Source organism: Dermochelys coriacea, chromosome 6 (genome assembly GCF_009764565.3).
Source record: "Dermochelys coriacea isolate rDerCor1 chromosome 6, rDerCor1.pri.v4, whole genome shotgun sequence".
Classification (NCBI taxonomy): domain Eukaryota; kingdom Metazoa; phylum Chordata; order Testudines; family Dermochelyidae; genus Dermochelys; species Dermochelys coriacea.
In genome coordinates, this window is record NC_050073.1 from 72,079,524 (window position 1) to 72,106,306 (window position 26,783).

The 26,783-nt window shown below is 39.8% G+C and overlaps 1 long non-coding RNA gene across 1 annotated transcript; it reads right to left on the reverse strand.

Moving 5' to 3' along the window:
* Nucleotides 1–4,295: 4,295 nt before the first annotated feature.
* LOC122460628 lies at nt 4,296–9,221 on the reverse strand. The gene is made up of 3 exons (XR_006282061.1): nt 9,089–9,221; nt 8,877–8,944; nt 4,296–4,351 (listed from the first exon to the last, which is right to left on the reverse strand). It is a non-coding gene; the product is annotated as an uncharacterized LOC122460628 (long non-coding RNA).
* Between the last annotated feature and the right edge of the window lie 17,562 nt (nt 9,222–26,783).

The following is a 26,783-nucleotide window of genomic DNA, read 5'->3' on the forward strand; positions in this document are numbered from 1 at the left end:
CCTGACTTGAGCACATGGCACTTGAACTGTGGGGCTAAAAATAGCAGCGTAGACATTCGGGTTTGAGTTGGAGCCCAGACTGTGACACCCAGCAATGGGGAAGGTGTCAGAGCCCAGGCTCCAGCCCGAGCCCAAATGTCTACACTGCTATTTTTAATGCTGCAGCACAAGTCCCACGAGCCTGAGTCAGTTGACCCAGGCTATTGAGGTTGTGTCTACATTGCAATAAAAAACTTGCAGGTCAGCTGACTCAGGCTCATGGGACTTGGGCTGAGGGGCTAAAAATTGCAGTGTAGATATTTGGGCTTGGGTTGATGTCTAAGCTTTGAGACACCCACTCCCCCCACATGGGGTTTCAGAGTGCAGGCTCTAGGCTGAGCCCGAATGTCTACAATGCAATTTTATATGCAAACCCCCCCCCCCCAACCGCCTGAGCCTCATGAGCCGGAGTCAGCTGACCTGGGTCATGGGTCTTTTATCACAGAGTAGATGTACCCCGAGACTTGCTAGTGTGTGTAATTTTTTGCTGTGTAGAGGTACCCTTAAGGGCACATCACTATTCAAGTAGTGTTCATAATATAGGGTAATTCTTAGGGTACAGTGCCATCTTGTGTGTATGATGAATATAGCACACAAACACCTTCCTGCATGGATATTGAAGTGTATGAGCCAGATTCTCATTTTGTATAAATCGGCATAGCTTCACTGGTTTCACTGTTACTATGCTGATTTACACCAGCAGAGTATATGGCCCTATGTATTTAAAGTGCAGTGTTGGCTACTGTGCAGTGTTGGCTACATAATGCCACTGTAAAAAATAACCTTGTTATTGTATGGAGTTGATCTGTTTCTTGGGAGACTTCTTAATCATATCTGCCTAAGTGTACAATCCCAGAACCACAGGGTTAGAAGGGACCACAAAGGTCATCTAGTCTAACCCCCTGACAAGATGCAGGATTTGTTGTGTCTAAACCATCCAAGGCAGATGGCTGTCCAGCCTCCTTTTGAAAACCTCCTGTGAAGGAGCTTGCACGACTTCCCTAGGCAGTCTGTTCCATTGTCCTACTGTTCTTAGAGTTAGGAAGTTTTTCCTGAGATTTAATCTAAAACTGCTATGCTGTAGTTTGAACTCACTGCATCTTGTCCTGCCCTCTGTGACAAGAGAGAACAATTTTTCTCCTTTTTTTTTTATGGCCGCCTTTCAAGTATTTGAAGACTGCTATCATGCCTCACTTCTTATCTATGTGGTGTAAACCAAATAGATACAGCATTGCAGGGCCAGTAGTTTTGCAAAAGAAGAAGTGTTCTATTGAACTTGTGCCCCATCAGGTGATCAATAGCCTTAGGGCGGATGCACATCTATAATAGCACAACCATATGACAGCTTCAAAATGAAGCCGTCAGCAAGGGCAGAAACCTCCTTCCACCTCTGGGCAATGAAGCAGGGGGAGGACTGTTAAAGCTTCTCCTGACTATGTGAAGCCACCTCACTCATGGGGAATCACTTTGTTCCCATGTCACCATTACCTTTTTCCCATCTCCCTAAAGGTGGGCCTGTGGAGGGTTACTACAGTCCCTCTAGGAGATCCATAAGAAATGGAAGGGAGCAGGCTTTCTAGAGGAGAACCATTCTGGAGGCATGTGTCAGGAATTGGGGCATATGCAGTCAGGTTCAATGGTTAGACGCAGTCGGGCCAGAGGGGTCAAGCCAGATTCAGTAGCTGAAGTCCAGAGCCAAGGGTCACATCACACCATGGTCAATCGCCAGGAACCAGTGTCTAGGGCTGAGCTGGAGTCAATAGCCAGGAATCAGAGTCAAGGGTCAAGCCAGAGTCAATGGTCAGGGGCAGTAGCCAAGGGTTAAGCCAGAGTCAATAGCCAGGAACCAGGAACAAGGCAGGGTCTGTCTCAGCACCAAATCATGGTTATGTCTTGTTGCACACATGACTTCCCGGTACTTTCTCCAGGCTTAAATAAAAGAAAAGGAGTACTTGTGCCACCTTAGAGACTAACAAATTTATTTGAGGATAAATAGTAGGTCTGGGCCAGTCAGAGGTCATGGCAGACCCAGATTCGAGTCCCATGAATTGTTACAGCATGGAGTCCATTTGTATGCATTCACTCTGAATCCTCTTTCAGGAGCAATGTGGGTCATTTGGCACCAACTGGACGCTCCCTAACATCAGTCCACAGCCATCCTCCACAGTGGGAGGATGAGGCTTCTGTGCCCTCTGCTACTATGAAAACTAGAGTTAGGATTTATTTTAATTCAGTGATTTCCAAGCTGTGGCCTATAGTGCATTTGCTAGTAGCTTTTTTCAGATTATACGGTAATAGTTCCTTTTTACTTCCTATTGGTACATCATGTTAAAGATGTCTTTAACATTAAAGATGTGTTAGAGATATGCAAGTTCACAATAAAACCACAAACCTTACAAAACTCATTGAGCTTTGGATTTTATTACAAGCTAGAAATTCAGCTCAAGTTCATGAAAAGGTTTGCTAAGGTGCATGAACCCTTCTAGGGAAACCCTCTCAGCCACTGTATGGTTTTGCAAACTTGGCATGGGGTTTGCTGAGAAACCATTTTCAATTAAATTTGTCTCAATCAAACCTATAATTGAAAGTGAAGCTCCAGAGCAGAGCTGGGGATGGGGGAATGGAACTGAAAACCCACTGTGGATCAAAATCAGAGGGGAAATGCTTGCTTTGTGCAAAACATTTCAGAATTTGCTCCCTTCTAGTGGAAAACCTGGAGAACAAAGAGAGAGGCAAATTCTCAGAACAAAACAGGTTACTCTGCAGTCCAAGATAGAGACCTTCAGTCTCAGTTATTACCATTTATTGTCAGTTTGCTTTACAATCAAGGTCCACTGAAAGTATATCTACACTGTAATTGGAAATTTGATTGCAGATAAGTAGGCAACGCTGCACTAACTTTAATCTAGTTAGCGTGCAATGAGGACACAGTGGCACAGACTCTGGTATGGGCTAGCAACACATGCACATACCCAGGGTTATGGTTGGGCTTGTACCACTCACGCTGTAGTCAGTGCAGCAGCATCTTCGCTGCTATTTTTAGCTGGGCTAGCTAAACTAAAGCTGGTGGGTGTGCCTACATGAGTTGCAGTCACACCTTGGATTGCACTGCTGGCGTATGCTGACGTGCCTTACTAAAGTAGGGTGTAGGTGGTGCTGAACACAGAAGAATGATTAAACAACACACTGATACTAAAGTTTTACACTGCCACCCAATCCCCTAGCATCTGAATGCCGCCTGTGTCAAAGCAAAAGTAATACTGAAATCCCTAATGGACTTGATAGACTCTTCATAGACTCTATTAACCCCAGTGTGGGGTAAAAATGCTGGTTGGGGTAGGTTTTTTAAAAAAACACATTTTATTAATGTAGGTTTGGGGCAGGTAGATAGAAGAAGTGACTGTGTAAGGACTGTAAAATATTCACAAAGAAAGGCCAAATCCTAACAATTACTTGAAAAGAGCTTCAGAGCTTAGATTCAGTGCAGTTTTTATTTTGCCAACTTTCACCATCTCAATTAGTTTCTGTTCCTTCCAGTCTTCTCTTACGTCCCTAATTTCCTACTTTTCTTTCTCTAGGTCTTTCTCCTGCTTCCCATTCACCTTCTTCTCTTTCAACTGTAATGTGATTGCTAAAATGGGTGCCATCCTTTCTTCCTACTACTGGAAAGGGCACTTGATAGTGACCTGTTTCTTCTCAGCATATGGAGACAAATTCTGTACTCAGGACTCTGATATTCTCCCACTTTGTTACTCATGTCCCTGTTCTGTTTTAACTTTCATAGGTTTCCTGTAATGCCATTTTGGGTCCTCTAACAAAGTACATTGTCCAAATAGTAGACATCCTTGGGGTGAAATATTTTGCACATTTAAAAACCTATTGTTATTTACTACAGCTATTCTCTCCATCCCTCTCCCTGCCTAATATCCTGTGAAATTTTAGTCCTGACAGAGACCTTCACACAGGTCAAATAATATTTCCCAGCTCTCTCAGAACTGCCTGAGTCTTACTAGTGGTAAGATAGAGCTGCTACCAGAAGCTCCTTCATGACACTGAGATAAACTATTCCCTTCATCAATCCAGATAAGTGACATGAAGCTGCAGGTCTATCTCTTCGGGTGAAGCACCTCAGAAGGATCACAGACTCCAATTGATCTTTTAATGATCATATTAGCTCTGTCACTTGGCAGGTGTTGTATCACCTCAGGAACATTGCAAGGTTATACTACCTCTCACATGAAGACTGAGTGACTCATCATGCTTTTGTTACTTCCTCCCTGAATTCCTGCAACTGTCTTTGGCAGTTTTCCAGCTGAAAAATACATAAGTTACACTCAACCCTCTGCCAGCATTTTAATTCAAACTAAAATTTTCTCTCATAGATCACCTGCATTACAGTGCCCACTACTGATTTCCCCACATTTTTAAATGTTACTGTTAAGACATTTCATGAACTCAATACACATTGGGTCATATTCAACTTGGGATGTTGCTGGCTTCTGCCTAACTTCATGAATTCTAGCAGTGGAAAGTCCACTGATGGGGAAAGCTGCTGCTGCAATCATCTCTCCACTGATATGCACGTAAAGGGTCAGCACAGCCCCCGAAGTGAGCAGTGATGATCAGGAATAGTGGGTGCAGGGGAAGCACTGGTTCTTTAAATACTTTTCACAACCACCACCCTTGGAGTGCCTGTGGAGTTCTGACTGTAACCTAAAACAGTCTCCTGCTCATGCAAAAGCCTAACAAAAGATAGCAGCGATATACTGTATTGTGGTGCTGAGGCCTGGGTAGCATAGGGAGGTGTGCTTCGTTGTTCTAGTTCTGTTCCCTATCTGTACAGCTAATCTGAAATTCTATGGCCTGTGTTATGCAGCAGGCCAAAGCAGATGATCACAATGGTTCCCTTTTAGCCTTATAATCTATGAATCATGGCTGCTAAGATCGCTCAGTTTCACTACAAATATTGAACAAAGCAAAATCCAGTGATTCTGGAAAGGATTGATCCTCACTCTTATTTCTGTGGTGATGAGCAAACCTCAGGTTTGGTCAAGAATCAAAAAGTTTAGATGCGTATCTGAACTTTTCTAAATCTAGAAAAGGTGGTTGAAAATTCAGGAGAGAGGTATTTCCAAGTAGATTTCCAGTACATCTCAAGTTCTGTCTGCACTGGAAATAGCACAAAAATAAATGTTTTCACAACATTTTGTTGTTTCCATTGCTTGTACCAGATGCTGATAAGAATTTTTAGAAAATATACATTTACCCTAGAAGATCAAACATGAGTTTTGGGTTGGTTTTTATTATACCAGAATAGCTATTTTAGAAACATTGCTTTATCTTTGAGGTTCTCTACAAGTAAAAGGTATTCTGTCTTCATGACCTCAGTCTTTGGCTTTTCTGCTAGGAATGGTAAGAGTCCCAGTTAGTACCATATGTGATTTTGTGATGAGGACACCTGCTATTCACGGGGAACTCAACTGAGATCACCAAACTCATTCCCTGTAAACCACAAAACAGATGGAAAAGACTTTTGGTCACTCAGTACCAAAGCTAGCTTTGGCCAAAATAGGCTACATTTTATCCAGCAACCTAGAGTATCATGGTTCCTTCATTCTTAGTTTTAATACCTTCCTAGCCCACTTCTGCCTGCCACACTAGAATTTCAAGTCTTAATTTGGCTATATATTATAATTATTACAGGAAAAATATTTTAAAAGAGACTGGATTTTTATTTCAAATAAAGGATGCCAAAATTAGGAGGTGTCTATTCATAGGTGCTGCAATGGTTCTGAGAAAGAAAATATACTCAATCTGAGCGACACCAAAAGGGACTGCAAATGTAAGCCAAGCATTTCTTGTCTGCTCCAAATTGAAAATGCAAGCAAGCATATTCTAATAGCAGACAATCTTCCTGCTCTACCTGTGAAGCCTCCATGCTGCAAAGGCATTTCCTCCTATAGAAGATGACTGGATGTAGTCCCTCTGAATCTTATCAACACCACTTTGTGTGTCTGTCAGTGAGGGATCACTAGAAAGTAACAAGAGCTCTCAAGCAAATAAATAAGACATGCAACCTTTGCACTCCTTTATTCTCTAGGAGGAGACTTGAACTTAACTCTGCATTTTGTCCTTCCCCTAGACTTTTGAGCCAGCTACAAGTCTGCGAGAGAAAGTTTGATTGTGTGGTTGAGCTGCAGGACTGGGAGTCAGGAGATATAGGACTTATTCCCTGTTCTTCTACAGACTTCCTGTCTGACCCTGTGCAAGTCAGGTGTTAACCTCTCCGTATCTCAGTTTCCCTGTCCACAAAAATGGGATTATAATTACTTGTCTGCTGCAAAGTGTTTCAATAATTAATTTATGTTAATATACGAAGTGCTTTGAGCGCCTATGACAGGAGTCATTATAGAAATGCCAAGTATTCTTATTTTCCAAGAAAACACAAAAGCATCCAAACACCGACAGGACATTTTTAGATGCTTTGCGACTCTGGATATCTCCTTTTTTCCAGGTTTCAGAAGACCACGTCCAACATCTGAGAGCTAGGTTTCCCTTCTCTAAAATGACTGCAAACTGTGTTTTCAAGTGGAGAGAAAAGGAAAAGGGACAGTGAAGGATAGTGCAGCAGTTTGGAGCAGTCTCTTTTGGCTCAGCCTCAGCCCTCTCATCTCACCTAATGGCAGAGTGACTGCCAATGTTTATTTGGCCATTCTCATTCACCAGCTGCTCCTGTACCATGTTGTTTTTCTTTCCAGATGGCAGCATGATGTTCCACGATAAAATGGACCCAAAAAACAATGCAAAATTTGTCTGAGAGAGGTTCAGCAAGCATGAGAAAAACATCTGATATCTCTCAGAGCTAGCCAAGTTGCCTGATCTTGATGCCAGAGTAATTATGGGATGATTTGAACAGAGGGTATGAAAAGAAAAGCCACTGCCAAATTTATCAGGTATATTTCTGGAGGAGCAAAAAAATTAGAGCCTCTACTCACTTTTTGGCTCTGTGACAAAATCAATCACTGCAATCTGAAAGGCTCCCAGAAGTCCCATATATTACCAGAGCCGTGTGGACTATTACATGCTGGCTAATTAATGGTCTGCTTATTTTATATATATAATTCAATCATGCTGTGACCTAAGTCAGAGGAACATTGATATTATCTAAACAACAATATTGTCCTGGGTTCTGTGTTTTATTTATTGATGTTTTCTTTAAAAATACTGAATAAAGGTTGATATTTAAATGCTAACTTTAATAACAGCCTCCCAAGCCCTGAGTTAAAATGCTACAAAAGAAAGAGGCACAACCCAAGTCTTAGTCTTATGTTTTTCCTAATAATTATCAGCCTTGCACATGGAACTAGCTTGAATGGTATTAGAACATTTTCTCAAAGTTACCCAGCATATCATATAGGCATTTCTCCTAGCAATAATAAACATGTACTTACCATATGTTTTTCCTTCCTCTAGATTCCCACTGCTTCCTGTCTTTTAGGCCGCGGTCTTACAATCAGATCCCTGAGCTCCTCTGGAACCTTACTGATATTAATAGGATCTGCCTGCGCACCTGCATGGAGCTAATTGCAGGCCTGGGGTGTTAGACTGTAAACTCTTCAGGACAGGGACTCTGGTTATGTCCAAGCACTTTGTCAGTGCTAAACTAATATCTATAATAACTAACAACACCACTGGGAATCATGAGGCTTTATGGTTCAAGTACAGGCTGAGAAACGGATTTATATGAGCAAGTCACATGACCTCGTTGTTCCTTGGTCAATGCAACTAAAGAAAAGAATGCTGAACTTTAAGGTTGCAGTGTAGTTATAGATGTGTCGGTCCCAGGATATTAAAGAGACAAGGTGGGTGAGGTAATAGCTTTTATAATAAGGTATAAGAAATCAGACAAAAAAAGATATTACCTCACCCACCTTGTCTCTCAAACATTAAGGATGCCACTGAAAATCAGACGCTGCAATGATGGTTTGGATGAATTGGGCACAGGAGGAACTTGCTTGAACCTGGGCTGCCCATATTCCAGGTGAGTGCCCTAACCTGCAGGCTAGTCATGGATCTCTTTCTCACACACATATCCTGGCCTGGAGAAACTGTCCTTGAAACTGGAAGGTTTCCATCAAAGGTTTCAACAAATGCATTTTCTGAAGAAAGGGTTTTGTCAAAAAATTCCTGATGAGCTCTACTAAAAATCACAAGATGTTTTAAAAACAGAGACTACATTATGTTTTGGGGGGTGATTTTAGCCCTTGCCTGGCCCACCCCCAATGTGTGTATGACAACTGCAGTGTAGCCAACTCTCATAAATTAATAGCAAGTAAGATGATGTTGACTCTTGTTGCAGGAGCTTTGATGAGGAGACCCCAACCAATATCAGGGGCCCATTGTGCTAGGCACCATATATAGTAAGAAACTGTCTCTACCTTGAAGAGCTTACAAACTAGTGTCCAACACAGTGGTGAATTTGTGATTTCAGAACTGGAACTCAGACTTGCCAAACTCATTTCATGTAGGGGCCACCAAGCATCCATTCAATGGGAACAATAACAACAGAAGTCAAACTGGTGATTTTCAGGTTTTCAAAAATTCAGAAGGGACTATTGTAACCATCTAGTCTGACCTCCTGTACAACACAGGCCATAGGACTTCCCCCAAATAATACCTAGAGTATATCTTTAGAAAAACATCCAATCTTGAGATGAAAGGCTGTATAGCACGTTAGCAACACCCTGCAACATCCAGGCTCCAGAAATGTTAACGTTACACCTTTGAGAGAAAGGCTTGCATTCTGGAATGGTAAGTATATTAAATCATGTTCTGACCTTTTTGGAGCTCACACAGGCAGGATCATCCACTCTGGCAACACAGGCAAAATCTCCCACAGGCTGTTCTTGAAGGGGCAGCATGCATTAATCAAAACATAAATACTAAAAATTCAACATTAATACATCATCAAAATACAATGTTTTACAATATAAAATCATGCCAACAATAACTCAAAGGTCCTTATACTAACTTCTATACATATACGTACATTATTTTTCACCCCTGCAAGGATCACTAGCAGAGTTCTAAGTCCCAAACTTCATATCCATAGCACAGATCTTTTCCATTTCCACTACAGGAGTAGTTTGTAGGGGGAAAGCATGCTGTTATCCTCTATGTGAGCTAGCCCATACACGGAGACAGAATACACATCGTGAAAGTGTTTTACTCATGTAACCTACACAGGAAATGCTATGTTTGGACTAGCCTACCTGAGCTAGCTAGCAGAGGTAGCAATAACAGTGAAGACAGCACAACAGTCAGGAAAACCTAGGGCTAAACTCAGGCTATCGCTACACTACAGAGATTACAGTAGCACAGCTGCACCAATGCAGTCGCGCTGCTGTAGCGCTGCTAGTGCAAACACTAAGCCGACAGGAGAGAGCTCCCGTCGACTTAATTACTCCAGCCCCTACAAGCAGTGGTAGCTTGTGCAGATGCTCTAAGCTGATAGGAGAAGCTCTCCTGCCAACATAACGCTGTCTTACACGGGCGCTAAAGTTGGTGCAACTTACATCGCTCACAGGAGTGGCCTATTTACACTCTGAATGACATAATTTATACCGATTTAAGCTGCAGTGTGTACATAGTCTCAGTCTCTGGTCCTATCATTTCGCATACCTTTCCCTAAGCTGCAGGCCATCGGGTGGGCAAGTCCCTCACCTTCCTTCCTTCCCTCCCTCCCTACCAAAATCACTTTGGCACCAGTGTGCAACTGTTTGCAGCAAGCTCCAAAATCATGTTACATGCAAAAAAATTGTAAGATAGCAACACCTCCCCTAATCTTCACCTCCCCTCACACAGTGCTTCTGTGAAAGGAATTACAGAAGAACTGGCATTGAACTTCTGAAGCAATATTTCCATGAATGGCTTCCCTAGTACAAATAAGAATATGTATCTAGTTAAATACAGTTTCTCCCAATGGTCATTCATATTTGTAAAATGAATTCATTTTGGCTAAGTTTGTGCCCCTTTTGTGTTCCCTTGTTGCCAATGGAATGACTTAATTTCAATCAACTTAAAGCAGTGTCCACTTGCGGCAGTGGAGTAATTATGCCGGTGGGAGAGCGCTGATGTAGTGCGGTACTGTGGACTTGCCCTCAGTCATTCAGTAAGGCAACAAACCCAGTCAATCACAGCTCAGTACTACAACATGAATGCACAGTATCGAAGGCTTGCAGAAAATGGTTTGCAATTAAACCAAAGAGGTAAACAAATTTCAAAAATAAAATCTGTTAAGTACTATTGATTAGTGAATAAATCTGAGGAAATCTGATTTTATTCTGAGATAACCCCTCAACAGAAAGAAAGGCTAACTTGTTCAGGTAAATTGTGTACTGTGAATTATTTGCTCAGTTCTATTGTATAGCTCTTTATATTTTCAGTGATGTGTGGAATACCAAATCCCTGACAAAATCTTAAATCTTACTTTTATTCTTGTTGAGGAGGAGGGTGAGGGGGGAGAAGTACTTTCACAGTTTTTATAGCACTACTCCAATTGAAATGAAGATATAAACCAACACGATTCAATGGTTTGCTACCCTCTGCTGTTTGTAGATTAGACCTCAATTTGAACATGATTAGCCAAACGTCACAAAGTTTCAATGGTATATATCTTTGTCAATGGAAAAACCCAGCAGTAGCATTACTGATCTCTGTAGTTTCATACCATAGGACATTTGATGTACAACAGTGTTTCTTGCTCACTTGTCTCAGGGAAGGATGTTTTACTACAAAATCATCACCAGAGCATCAGTGCATTGACTATTTCTCCAAAAAAATGTATTTTTTTAGGAAGGCTCTCACCGGCCACCTATCTTGTGCTATAACTCTGTGTATATCTACGTTCATAAATCAAGTGGTATTTCATACTAGTTTTTGTGGATGATGGCAGGATGCACTTTCATCCCTTTCCCTGGATGAAAAATCTGATGTTCTTAGGCAATGAAACAGTTAAGGTCATAGGATTTGCCAAGCATCATGATGTAATTCCTTTGAGTTTACTCATTGCAAAGTGACTTAAGACTCTGGATAATGTTCTCTTTCTTGAGATTCCAAGGGGATCAGAGGACCTCTCTATAAACAAGATTAAGCAGCAGCTGACTTAACGAAAACTTGGCTTTAAATCAGGATGTCACTCTGTCATTGTGAAATTCTCAAGTTCTTCAATGCTTCTCACATAAAGTGCAGCCTCTTAAGTAACATTATAGCTTACAGTGTAGTTATGGTTAAAAAAGAGTGACTGTATAAAAATTGCATCTTCTTACTCAACAGATCTGTTCTCTGTACATATTCAGAAGTATAACTTGTAAGGCAAGTGACAAAAATAAACTTTTACTCCTTTTTACTCATATAGGCCTTGCAGAACTAACATGGCTAAGAGAAATGAGTTAGATTCTATTCTTGGTCATACATCTTCTACAGAATTGTAAATTAAGATCTAAATGTAACTTATATACATGCAAGTCACCCAGTGAAACAATCTCTAGAACTTCTTGCTTGACAAGATACAGCAAAAAGTTTTGTTTCTTATTTTGAAGACAGATTCACAGACCCCCACAAAATTTGGCATTATTTTTCCTATGCGCTAGCCACAAACTAGTCTGAGTCCTAGTGGTCTCATATTTGTAATTAAAGGTTCACACATTTCTAAAAATAATGCTGCATTTCTCTTCATCTCAAAGTCAGCCTTTGCATAAGTACCATATCCTCCCTTAATAACCACACTAGGGTATTGTTTTGACATTGATACAGAGTGAAGTGTATTGGTTCCTTTTTTGGTTAACTTTTAAATTATTTTTACTATATATCCTCTATTTAATGGCCATTGCAACTTTTGAATCTTATCTCCACCCTCCAAAAATAAAATAAAATAAATTTATTAAGAAAGCAAAGGTTAAAGCCAATAAAGACATAGACCCAAAAGATCTTTTGCTAAATTATTTCAGCATCAGGTGAATATTTTTCTTTGCCCTATTTTTTCTGACAACCACCCTTTGATTCTATGGAAAATGGTCTCCCTACCTTCTTTTTATTTCACATGACGCATCTTGCCGGTCAGAGTTCCTAGTAAGCTTTGACCCCTGGTAACTCCCAATAAACACAATCAGTTCCTTTAGGCCAGTGGTTCCCAAACTGCGGTTCGTGAACCCCTGGGGATTCACAAAATGTTACAGGGGGTTCTTGGGAAAAAATTCCCTAATGGTGGCCAGAGCTCTCCCTAGGGACCCCGGGCAGCATGGGGCCAGCAGCCCGGAGTCCCTGGACTTCCAAGGGCTAAGCAGATCAAAGCAAGCATATCTATCACACTGAGGAGATTTAAATTTCAAGACTCCTTATAAGAAATGGAAAGGGAGGTGGATATTTTTTGCTGTTTTAAAATTAAATAGGCAGCTAGTATTGTTTTTAAAATTATCGTGAAGAACAAGTTTAAACTTTGTTGTAACATGTGTGGTTTGCCTGGACTGCTCAAGACCTGAATGCTTGTTTAGGAGGAACTCTTTGAATTGGCTTCTTAAATACCTTCATGCTGTTTCACATCTGATACTCCTTGATGAAACATAGAAGCCTTGTCTTATAACAGGCTTATTCAAAGTGATACAAGCTACAAAAGTGAGATCTTGGAAGAGTGTTGCCATTTTCATAACCACTCTGAAAAAAAAATCAGCTTGTAATCAACGTTGCCAACTCTTGTGATATTATCATAAGTCTCATAATGTCTGGGGTGAAATACTGGCTACTCTGAAGTCAGTGGCATTGAATTCAATGGGATTAGGATTTCACCTTAGTGTTTTTCTTAAATCTTTAACTCCTGGATTTAGCTGATTAAATGAGATTCTCAGCTTTCATTAACACACAAAAGAAAGGACATTTCTAGTTTTCATGGTTGCAGAAACAGCTTGAAAATGTGAACTGTTAGGGTTCCAAAATCAGAAGACAAAAGTAACACCCATCCATGTACTATTTTTTAAATCTAATTTTTAAGTCAATCTCATGATTTCTGATGGGCTAATTCATGTTTTTGTTTTTTTTTAAATGCTTGGGGTTCCCAATACTCTTATACAGTAATTCCAGAAAACAAGAAATAAGGGCTCAGTTGCTTTCAAAGAACCAATATGGATAAAACTAAAGGCCTGATCTTGCTCTCACTGAAGTAAATATGAATTTTGTCACTGACTACAAAGGAAGAAAGATCTGGTTTTAAATCATCATGCTTCCTTGTATCAAAAACTTACTGAAGATTTACAGAAAACTATCTAGGGACTGGTAGACTTAGGACTCTGACAGTGATTGGTCTCATAACTGGTCAAGAATTTTATAACATTTGAAGTCTGAAAACATGTGTTTTATCCCCTCAATACAGCTCTGTTTCAATATTACAAGCCATGGCCTATTCACCAGAGACTTGTAAAACTTGTTACATGCCATCAGGAGGGGGTGTTATATTGGAGAGTGTTCAGAGCAGAGCCAACAGAATGATTAAAGGATTAGAAAATATGCCCTATAGTGAGACACACAAAGAACGCAATATATTTAGTTAAACACAGAGAAGTTAAGGGGCGACTTGATTATAGCCTATAATTATTGACATGATGAACAAATATTTAATAATGGGCTCTTCAATCTAGCAGAGAAAGATGCAACACAAGCCAAAGGCTGGAAGTTGAAGCTAGACAAATTCAGACTGGAATAGGCAGACATTTTTAACAGTGAGGGTAATCAACCATTGGAACAATTACTAAGGATTGTGGTGGATTCTCTATCACTAAAAATGTTAAAATCACGATTGGTCCCTTCTGGCCTTGGAATCTATATCAGAGGCTGTGTTGACAAAGTGTAAATTTCTGTAAATAGCTTTCTTCACAACGACGCAGCACTTTGGAATGAATAAATTGAGACAGACAATGAAACTTGACCTGATTGAATGGAAAGTCTTACAATGGGGAGATGCTTATTAAACTATTTTTCAATTAATGACAGACACTGATTATAATCTTTAGGGCCATATTTTTCCCTCATTTACATCTTGCACATCACCCTTGAGTTCAGAATTTTGCCTTTAATATCTTACTCATCTTATGGCATATTGTACACCCTACAAATTAGAAAAATTCCAGCTCCAGTTAAATCCTAGTCTCAGTTGCCAAAGTCAAGAGATGTTTTTGTACATATGCTACAGGCTTGCCATCCTTGAACCATCATTGGAAGTAAGTGACTGTTACTCTGCTAAAGCAATCCTTCCCATCTAATCAACTCCATTCATTTTCTAGGCTGCGCTTGCTAGACTCAGGCCACTGCTGGAGCAGGAGTTGTAGGTGGATTACAGTGCAATCATCCTCCAGGTGGACTTTTCAATACTTCTAGTAAGAACAGGTTGAACTATTCATTGTGCAGCCCAGGTCCCACAGGCAATGAAACTGGTCTAATAGGTCTTTCGATCACTAACTTCTGCCCTGCTAGGGACCCTGTTTAAGGCAACAATGTGTTCATATCCTGGGCCACTAAAGTTCTAGATAGATGTTAGTAGATTCTTTCCCTTCCCTATCAAGGCTGCCCCTTATCTTCTCAATTGGATTCTATTCTGATCATTGGATTACTTCAAGCACATGCATTATATGTCCTGTTGGTACCTAATTCTTCTTCATATACCTGATTGTGTTATGATTTCCACTCCCTTTCTGCTCCCACATTCCTGCTCTTGTCTATAGGGTGGTAACACTTAATATTTTCCAGATTTGCCTTTACAATTAGATATCATTGCTGTGATATTTGTAGTATTCCTTTTTTCTATCCTTAGTATAAAGAGTAATGAATGCTGCAGTAACTTTAATTGGTTGTAAAGGCTATTGAAATGATTTTATACATGACCATTGTATATAGAAAATCAGGTTTTTGTTTAAGAAACCTAACACATGCATTCTGATAGTGTAGAAAGAGGAAAAAATGGGCTCAATAGTCAATACTGGGCGAGGATATTACTTGGTTTCCCAACAGTGGTTTGTGCCTATTACAAATTATTTCCCCATCTCTTAACTGCTTGAAAAAAGTATGTGTTGAGTTGTCATACATCTGATCCATCACCACATCGTGAATAATATATTGCATCCCATATACAGGAAATGTATATATAATTGGGTCCTAAGTCTACCATCGAATCTGCAGTTTTTGTATTTCTGCTTTTTGCTGTGATATAAGTGATGGAGAGAGCTTGAAAGCAGCGTCCATTACTTATGTTACCAGCCACGTAAGTTTCACTGTGCTCTAAATATGTGGATCAAGTCCAATTATTGGGTCATATTGTACTGTTAAATCAATGTAGAGTTCTGCTTAAAAGTTAACTGAAGACTTCTGATTAAAAATTGATGCAACAACGTGGCCCATTGCCCTCAGTCTGCATGAACTGTTACTGATATTTGGAAATGTTATAGTCATTCATACTCTATTAGTTATAGTTATAATTGCAGCACTTCCTTTCAGAGATAACATCAACACCAAAAAAACGATACAATGGCCATTCCTTTTATTAGTGAGAGCTGTAAACAAATTGCATGAACCATATTCATCTTCTGTTAAAGCCTTGTTCTTTTACCCATTTGATCATAAAGGCCTTTGACTGATTCACCCTAGGACAAACTGAGAGTGGCCTGAGCAGGACTATCGTCTAATAAAAGTAAAGAATTGACTTGTTAATCTCTATTTTGATGTTAATAGAATCTAAGAAGGGGAAATTGATTTGCATAGAGGGTGATGCATAGAACATACCTAAAATAATGGAGTGCCTCTATAAAATTTCTAAGGCACCCTGGCATGTTTGCTAATGTAATTCTTTGTTTGATTTGTCGAGTCAACACCCCTTTTTATTCTTGCAACACCCCTATTCCATTAGCTATGAGAAAGTATAATCCGAAGAACAATCATTCTGCTACTGACCCACTTGGGTCCTGCTTGCTATTCTTAAAATATATTCCTCCTCAATAGGCATTTCTTGGTCAAGGTTCATATAACATCGCATAAAAGTTACCAAAAATTGACAGTTATGAGAATTATAGTTCAGGATTCTTCATCACATAGTGCACATTTAGGCTTAGCTACTGATATCAGCGATTATGAAAATTTTATTTTAAAATCAGAAGGATGCTCAGCACTTTTGTGGGCAAAGAAATGAATAGGGAGTTTGTTCTTAGTCAGAACAAGGCAGGGGAACCATTGGAACGGCAAATTACATAGATAAGAATATTCCTGGTGTACATAGCCAGTATAGCTAGAACTTTGGTCTAGGGAGCCAGATACACAGAGACAGAAATACCACCTACAATCAGATCTATCAATGCCAGATGCTCAGAAAACAAGGGATAAGTGCATAGAAAATGTTCTCAATGGACATCAGTCAAAATCTCCCACTTTCATGCGAAGATCCTCAAAAGAAGAGATTTTGGTCCTTCATAGTAACACGGTAATTGGAGGTAGAGAAGACTTACATTGTAGAGTGAATCCCCATGCCAGGCAGTGCGTATAGATAGTACTATATATCCATATATTTAAATTCAGCTTGTAGCTTTCTGTGAATTATAAATCCGCTTTCATGCCAGCATGCTGATTTTAGGCATATATATTTCTTGGACCACCACAATTAAAATCCAATACTGAATCTGAGAGTACAAGGAATGGAAAAACATGATTTGACTGAATATGGAAGATAAATGATGAAGTGTGTCTTATAATGAGTCTTCATACGAAACAAAGTGCTTCTACTAGAGGCAAATTCCATTTATGTAATACTCATGATAGGATTCTCATAAATTAAGAGATTCGTGGATTGCAACCCAGTGATTTTCAAAGTTTTTTAAACAAAGAAAGCATGCTTGAACTTCTATTATTATGCCAAAAGAGGGCACTTGAAGGTCTCAGTATAGAGGCCACAACATAATCAAATCTAGTTGTACATGGATTACTTTTCGGGAAGGTTTCAGAAACGTCTCCTACTTTATGCCAGACTACACAGCAATGTAGAATCTGTCCCCAGACAATAGGCTTTTTCAGACAAACAAGTGTATCAATTCTTTTAAGGGAAAATCATGCTGCAATATGACAGCGTCCCGAAGGAGGGGAAAAAAACAAACAAACATTATAGAACATGCTTATACACCATCCAAATGCAAAAAGGAGCTTTAAAAACGGACATTGCAATAATAACAATCTTTCCTTTTCTCTTCTTTTGGGATTTTGTTTCTTAAGGGTAACATCATCTTTCTTCTTATCAATCTAAGATTTGTCAAAGAGTTTAAGGTCACCTACTGTTTTACCTCACCACAATAAAAGGTTAACACCTAGACTTCATCAGTTAGACCACAATCTGTAAAATCTCACAGTGCCAGGGTGGCATTCAGTGCTCAATCCTGGTAACAAATGGCTGTGGGTATATCTACACTGCAGTGTAAGTCCAGGGTTCAAATCAGTCTCAAGCCTAACCCCTCCTTCCATCTACATACAAATTGCACTGCCCCAGGGCCCGAGGATCCCATGGGGGTGGAGGGCCTGAGCATGACTCAAGCTGAGACTCAGGATTCAAGCCTTATTCCTTTGCAGTGTCGATGCAGCACCACTAGACTTGCGCTCTGGTAGTCCACTGAAAGTATTCCATAATCCTATGGGCCAACTTTCTTTGTCCTCTGGACAGTCAAGTTTTCCCACACTGCACCACAAACAAAGGGCTAGAGGGGCCCACATTTTGGGAGGGCACTACAAAGTCTGGGATATGGGTGGCTGGACTCAGGACCACATACTGCAGTGTAGACACTGGAGCCCCAGAGTTCAACAATTTCTAACCACCTGGGGTTACAAATGAGTGTAGACACTCAAGCCCTAGATTAGCAAATGGAGGGTTTGCTAACTCAAATTCTACTGACCTTGGGCTTACATTGCCATGTATGCATACCTTGTATTCACATACAGAACACTTGCTTCTTAAGTGGCTCTTTGAAAATGCAGCTTTTATCTAACTGCATTTCCACTGATATGGAGACATGAGTGTAGAAAATACTCACCACTCATTATTGATCTCCGCTTGTTAGTTCTGATTTTGATCTTAAGCTATGGCTACATTAGAGAGTTTACAGTGGCGCAGCTGCACCGCTGTAAACTCTCTATGTAGCGGCTCTAAGTTGACAAGAAAGAGCTTGCCCATTGGCTTAATTCCTCCAGCCCCTGCATGCAGTGGCAATTATGTTAATGGGAGAAGCTCTCGACTGAAGCCGTAGTGAATCCATAGCCTTAATTACAGTGGTTTTTCTACAGTGGTGTAGCTCCATTAATTTTCATGGAAGTACTCCTGATATACATTGGTGTCACTGAGGTCAACATTAGGCCCATAGTGGTTATGGACTAGATTCTGCAAGATACTGAACAGTTCTACTGAAGAAAAATCTGATGATAAATAGCTTTAAAATACAGAATGAGTTAATATACAGTGCAGTTATTTGATGTAAAATAAATTTTATAATGAAAATATTAACTTTGTGCAAGAGTGTCTTGCACTGCCCATATTGGTATTTGGATTGGTTAAAATATTTGGTATTTAGCTGAAACCCCCAATTATGAAGAGACATATTACTAGAACAGAGAATTTCTGCTTGTGTATCCTTTCCCCTCATCTATTCAGTTTCAGAGTAGCACACCTTAGGAGACTGGGATCTTGTCTAAAGTGGTTGCCCATCACACACATATTTGTTTCAGAAGCAGAAACTAAAAACATTTATGGCTCCAGGTAAAAAGTATTCGCTTTCCACACCCCTGTCGTAAATATCAAGCAGAAAGCTAATGCAAAATAAATACAGAGATCTGGCTTTTATGTTATCTTTTCAATCTATCAGCATTCTAATCCTAAATGGGCTTATACATACTCTACGAGTGAGAGAAAATAGTCTTCTGGCTGTATGAGAAATTTAATCCATATTACGTCATTGTGTATATTTTTATATTCCTTACTGTAAAGCTAGAGAAAAATGTAGTGTATGCTGATAAGGAATGCAGGGCAGAGCAGTTGATTGAGACCTTGAAGGGAATGTTGGTGGGAAGAATAGAATACTATTGTTTTAAAAGTACTAAATCCTGCGCTTGAGTTTTTCTCTCCTAAAATGTGGAGAATCACAAAAAGACATGACAGGTAAAGAAGAGAGGCTAGGAGGATACATGACCAAAAGGAGAATAGGGGACTGATCATGTTTCACAGCTACATGTCCATGTTTCTCAGAAATCTTTACCTGTTATTTGCTGGACCCCCCGGTTTGTCTGCTGGACACTGATTTTTGGATCTTGTTTTATTTAGAAAAGTCAGTCAGGATTGCATTAAGATATTTCCAGAGCTTACAGCGGGAGGTTACTACATTGTCTTTGTGGCTCAGATGGATTACATAGATGCATAGTTCAGCAAAAGAAGTTTTGGATGAAGGAAATTGTCAGATGATGGAGGAACAACTAGGTGAAGGATAAAAGATCTTATTACTAGGGCTGACATGCCACCTTCCCACCTCCCTCCAGTCTTATGAACCATCCTTTATGTATATTCTCTCAGTGCCAATGTCTTTTTGTGTGCCACACAGAGCATATGTACTCAAATGGGTCCTATGGACTAGACTCAAATCATGACCACTTCATCTTTCCACAATCAGGGAAGGTATTTGCTATGGTGTGGTGGTGTGACACCCTTCCCCCCCGACCTTGGTTCCTTCCATCCCCCAGACTTTTCATAGCACCTCACCAGCTGATGCTGCAGTGTCTCTACTGGGCTTGTGGGGGCTGCTGTGGGGCAGGCTTGGTTCGGAATCCTGATTGGTTTGTTGTCAGTGCTGCCCCCCGCTCCCCAGACCAACCATCAGTGAGATACCCCACCAACCCGCTGCCCTTCTCCCTCTCCAGCATAGGGCTGACAATGCCACCTTCCCACCTCCCTCCAGGATGGGATGAGCCCACTAACTCACCACGAGCAGCTGCAACCTCAGTGGGGAGGTGGAAGCAGGGAGACAGAAGCAAGGATGGTGATGTAACTCCCCCCTCCCCCCGAATTCTGCTGAAATGATGCCAGTGATTTGCATAAAAGAATTTTCTCATTCAGATTACCTGAAATCCAGATTATTATTCACAACTTGGTATGTGTATAGTCCTAAATGGGCAAGAACAGAGGGAGGAGTGTAGGAGGGTGGTAAGGAATGTGTGCCTTTCAAAAGAGCCAAGTATTGCATATATAGTGGTGCAACATGCTCAGACATATGGGCCTACATTTTTAAGATTTTGGATGCTTCAGCTTTTGGGTGCCCAAGTTGAGACTCCTTAAAAAGTCAGATTTTCAGTGATGTGGAGCAATCACCCTCTGAAAATCAGGCCCCTCTAGGTGTCTGAAGCTGGATAGCCAAAAACAGATATACATAATCACTAATATTTTTGAAAATTGACCATGTACTACAGTCCATCTTAAAAAAAATAAATCAATGCAAACTAGACACCACGGTTCTAGGGCTCATTTGAATCCCACACAAAACCTGTTAAGAAATGAAATGCACTAACTATGAAAATAAATGAAAATAATAATGGCTAAACCTTAAAAGGTTTGCAGTTGATTTTTGCTTGGATACTGTAGGGCAGTGGTCAACCTGTGGTCCACAGACCACAGGTTATGTCTATGATTTTCAAAGGGATCCACACCTCCATTCAAAATTTTGTAGGGGTCCGCAAATGAAAAAAGGTAGAAAACCACTGCTGTAGGGAATGCTCCTGCATTGGCTTGGGAACAGTCTAAGTACCTTAAGAGGTCTTTGGAATTTCACCTTGCCAGTTTTAAAAATCAGTAATAAAATGCTCCAAGTTGAAAACACTCTCCTGCACATTATTGCATATATTAATACAGCCAACTGTATAAATCACATTATGATATTCCAGAATATATAACCAGGAAACATATATCTCAGATCCTACAAGCAGCAGGTATTGGTACCTTACTAGAATGGATGTATCTAACAATTTGGGTACTAACAAAATAGTGTTCCAGAATTTTCTATAGTGATGTGAATTCAGGATAAAGTAATTTGTTATGAAAAATAAAATGACAAAGGTAACTGTGGAGTGGATTTCACTTCCACAGTTCTAGCTCTTTGATCAAACACTACAGTATATACAAGTTTTTCTTTTAACGTATTTTACAGGTGGTGAGATTATTTTGGTGCACTTATATTTAACCTTAATGTCTGCTTTTTTAAAAGAGGAGAAACTGTGGCTCAGCATCTCAAATTGTCAAAGCAATCTACTGGAGTTTTCTTTTTATAGATTAAAAGAAATGTTCAGATGACGAAAGGATTCTCAGCAGCAAAACTATCACACCATGATTACTCTGGCAGCAACATCCCATCTCAAAGTATACATGGCTGCATAAACAGAAAGCTCGGAAACTTTCAGTGATACCCACAACTTTTTCAATTACATTTGAAACGTCATGTCATCTCAAGAGATTCACTAGCACTGGAGCTGCTATTGAAAATGTCAATTCTATTCTCTTTTTAAAAAATCACTTTATTTTTGAATGGGTCAAAAATAAGTTATCTCCCCCTGCTAGGGACCCTCAAGTTTAACATTAGAAGAAGTTTTGTGACAGCCTAGTAAACCATTAATGAGATTTCTTTTTGTGAGAGACAGATGTAAATGTATCCCTCTAATCCTATCCTTTCAGGTCCCTGTCTGCCGATGAATGTTAATAATTAGTAGTTGCGTTCCCCCCTCCCTCTTTATAAAATGGCATTCTTCATAAATTCATCATCCTCTTTTTTTGTTATGTTTTGTTTTCTCAAAGTACCAGCAGCCCTGACAGCCTCCCTTTGTTCTTATGTTTATAAATTATTTATAATGTAGAAATATCTCTTCTTAGTCTTAAAAAATAAACTAATGGGTGAACATAACATACTGCCAGCAGCAGATCTACCACAAGCTTTAAAAAAAGAGCTCACACGTAGCAAAGGAAGAAGGAAAGAACATTGCATGGAAATCCATTTATCTGAGTGTTCACTGAGTTTTGTTTGCAGGTGTGAAATACATCTGAGTTACTCTCACTTTATGCTCTTTTTCAGTTGTTTTTCCAAATTAAAACACCTTCACTGACTCCACAAAAGTAGCCTCTTTTAGGATTTCTCAACACTCACAATTTGTACCATTTTAACTATACCTGTATACTTAAAGTGGTAAAACCCTCATAGTGTGGACACAGTTATACTCATAAAAATGTACTTATAGTGGTATAGGTTAATTCTGCATGGGAAGGGGAATAAGTTTACATTAGTATAAAGGCACCTTTAAACAGGTAAACTATGTTCACACTAGGGGCTGTACTCCTATAATTATACTGGTAAAAAAATCCACACCCATAACTAATATATTTTTACTGATACAGAGACTATACAGACCAGCACTCTGTCTCTTTGGGTTTTAAACAGGAGTGCCACAAAAATTCTGTACATTGCACTGCATTTAGTGAAGGCTAACAGCCATGCACCCCATATTTTTACATTTCTCAAACACCAAATCAGTATTGAAAAATAACAGGATTTGCCACATAGTTAATAGCAATGAGTGATTCATTTTCTAAGTCTATTTCAGTTTTGGCTATGGCTCTGTATCTCTGTTCCACATAGTCACCAGCAGGAGTAGTAACCTAACCACACATATGACCAGAATGATTATTAATTAAGGTAAACATAACTTAATTCTGTATCATGCAGTCTTATATAAAATTTATAGTCAAACCTTTATTTTGTAGTAAGTTAGCACGTCAACAGAGATGGCTTAAAAGTCATAGTATTATACTGGAAATATATCCAGGGCTTAGATAAACAGCACTCCTAATAACGTTAATGCTGCCTGGCATGTAACTTAGATAGGAATCGGATCACCACTTTACATCAGCTGTAAGGATTTTGTACCGCAGCAGAAATAACATCTTATCTTCCATCTGAAAATGGGACAGAGTAACGCCATGAGTTATTTACAGACTTACTGCAAAACAGCTCCATGGTAATATCAAAAAGGGTATTTGTCCAGCCATTCACAACAATGGTTCCGCAATGCCTCAAATTACTTCATCCACTCCTAAAACATAAGTTCCACCCAGAAGTAGCTATCAGTCACTATAATGCCAGCAGCAACACTACATGACAACAATAATACAGGAACAAAAACCAAAAAAACCCAAAAATAAAAACAAAAACCCATCTCCATTTAAAGTAAAGGGAAATTTATTAGTAGAAATGGACTTGATGTATGTAGGATCCATACTCTAACCCAAGTTCAAGGATATCTGGAGAAAAGACTTTGGTTTGGTTTTGCAAGTAGCAGCTCAGATTGGCCAGAAGCCCTTTGCAAATTATTCACACTGGTTTTTGACTGGTTTCTGACTTTTCAGGATGGACTATATCTTGGCTAGACAGAACACTCATGAAAGACCTTTAGAAATCACTAGTAGAAGTGCTTTCTGAATGAATGAAAGAGGAGGCAGCTCCAACAGTTTGGGGTGTGTGACTCAGTTTAGACAAAGCCAGCATGGACAGAGCCAGCTTGAAGCTCAGCCAGATTCTCAGAATGAATCTGAACCCACTTTACATTGTAAAAGTGTGGAGAAGTCCTCCACCTATTCCCACTCCTTGCCTTCAACACCTCATAATAAGCTTTTAATCTTTGTTGAAATCTGTTTTGGGATTGTCTCTAAATCTATGTTGGGATAGCTGCAGGGTAAGATGCTAGGGTTGAATGGATTGGGAAAACAATACATTTAGGAGAAACTCTGAGCAGGAAGCCCTCAAGCACATATGTTTTAAATAAAAGAGCTAAGCAGAGCCCAAAGGAGAGACTGCTCCTTGACTAGAATATAATCCACAGGTAGCTGGCCTGTCAGGAGACATATGGTGAGTCAAGGGAGTGTTGTTGGGGATTGGAAGAAGGAGTTGCTGGTCAACCTGGTTGTTTAGAGTAAAGAAACAGAGAGTTGGCACTATAGAAGATTGGAGGAAATGAGAAAGTTGTGCTTGGGTTAGATGAAAGGAGAAAGTTGTGCTTGGGTTAGATGAAAGCTAGAGAGGTGGGAAGGAGGGAAGAGACCCCAGCAAGATGATATAAATTCAGATAAGCTTCTAGGAAAAAATGCTAAGCATTTACTCAAAGTGAACTGCCAGCTCTTTGGAAAGTTCACACAAAATTACTATCTACCTTAATTATTTCAATTCTGGCATTGTTTCATGACCATAAAAACCACCATGGTTACAATACAATTCTGCCTTGGTTTAATCTGACTCTCAAATTTTGCACAAATATAAGTACTCACCTCTCTTTTTATTAAGCTCTCTTTTGTAACTCTTTTGTATTTAAAGCCACTTTCTCCTTGACTCCCAGCTGCATTAAACCTATAACTAAATTTGTAACTAAAAATGGGCTTATACAAATACCAAATATCGATATACCTCTGAATTTAAGGGATATGGGGAGGGGTGTGCAGAATTCAAATTCAAATTTTTTTTGTCTGGTCTGTTTCTGTAATTGACCAAACCAAATCCCAGATCTAAGCACTCTTGAACTTCATTGGTTTCAAAATCCAGATCCAAAATTTTGTGACTCAGGCCCTTCTCTAGTTATAACAATATCTTTTTATAACACACAAACTGCCTGACTCCCTGGTGCCATTAAAAATACAGTATACAAAGGCTTTAAGCTTAAAATACAGCATGATTATTTGATAGCAGGAGGTGTCAGGTGGAGACAGACACATGGATGGAATTGACTTGAGGCACGTCATAAGAAAATAAGGGTGATGTGATCACAGTACTTACAGTGTGTGCAGCAGCTGTACAGTTCTACATGGCAGGTTCCATCATACATTTCACATAAAAAAAAAGATTCTGAGTAAATGATGGGTGAATACAGAATAAATTGTAGTGTATGACAAGCCACTTTCTCTTTGTTTAATATATAAATCAGGAGCACTTATGAATTGATATGAATTAAAATAATGTATTTGCTTTCTTTCGACAGTTATGTCAGCCTCATTAAAAACTGAGTGCTAAATCTTCATTAGATTTTCAATATTAAAATACTTTCATGAAAGAAGAATTAACATTTAACTTGTTGCTGGTCATGTAAAAAAAAGGGGAAACCATCACGGATGTAATCCTGGCCCAATCAAATCAATAGGAGTTTTGCTATTGACATCAGTGGGGCCAGGATTTCACCCTAAATGTTTAGCCTGGTGGGAAGTAGATGTAATTTTCCCAAACTTTTTATTCATCATTAACTTCTGGTATTGCATGGCCATGGCTAAAATTTTCAAACCCACCTAAGTGACTTAGGAGCCTACCTCCATTTTCAGCAGTGATTTAGGTACATAAGAAGCATTAGTCTTATTGAAAGTCAATGAGATTTAGGCTCCTATCTCACTTAGGTGCTTTTGAAAATTTTATCCCATGTCTTAAACTAGAGTAATTGAATCAAGTAAAAAACAGTATTATTGTAACTATGGCTAGTCTATATCAGATTTTTATTTATTTATTTATTTATTTTACTAAGAACAAAGGGAAACTAAACAACTAGAACCAGGGTTGGCTCTAGGTTTTTTGCCGCCCCAAGCAAAAAATGTGCCACCCCAACTTTCGAGAGTGCAACGGCCGGAATGCCACCCAAGCAAAAAAAAAAAGGGGTGGCCAGAATGCCGCCCCTTGGAATTGTGCCACCCCAAGCACGTGCTTGCTTTGCTGGTGCCTAGAGCTGGTCCAGACTAGAACATATGAGAAACTATAATTCAAATCAAACAGGGTACTTGCAAGATTGTTGATTGGGCTGTGGTTTGGATGACATTACTAGGCACAGCCTGACTGGACCGAGAAGTAAAAGGCAGTTTCTCTGGGTAAGTCTACACTGCATTGTAAACCTGGGTCTGTGGACTCAGTGTTTCCATGCCTGTGCTTGAGGGTCCCCACTGCATTTTAAACCGGGGTTTACAATTGCTAGAACCGGATCCTATAGCTGCGATAACTAGGCCATACTGCACTATGACTCGAGTCTGTGGCTTGACCTGCGTCCACACTGCAAAACGACAGGACTTGGATCCGAGTCTCAGCGGGACTTGGGTTCTGACCCTCCTCCCCCACCCTCTCTGAGCAAGGTCCTAGGACCTAGGTCCTGAGTGCTTGCTGACCCAAGTCAGACTGCTTTGTATGTGGACCGAAAGGGGGCTTGGGCTCAAACCTGAGTCAAAGCCTGGGCTTAGTGTGCAATACAGACATACCGTCAGAGTTCTGGGTGTTGAGCCTTGCTAGCTCTCATCTCTTAGATATCCTGTACCCTGTTTTAAACTGCTGAAAATTTAGCAGGGATGAGTGGGCCAGGGTGAAAGAAGACAACAGTTATCAAGTTGAAACAAAATATTGTACTTTGCATAGGCAGTTGTAACTCTGATCAGTGAGCTCCTTAATTCTGTGGTAGCTATAGACTTAAATTAGGGCAAATGTAACTGGAATGGCCTAAGTTGGTTTGATCCCTATCCAAAAAGCCATTTAAAATAATCTAGTTGTCTTCTTTCAGATGTGTTGTCTTAACTGAATTAGCTTATAAATGTGTTTGGGGTGGGGGGGGAGGGGGAGGTAGATTTTATAATTATGTTTTAC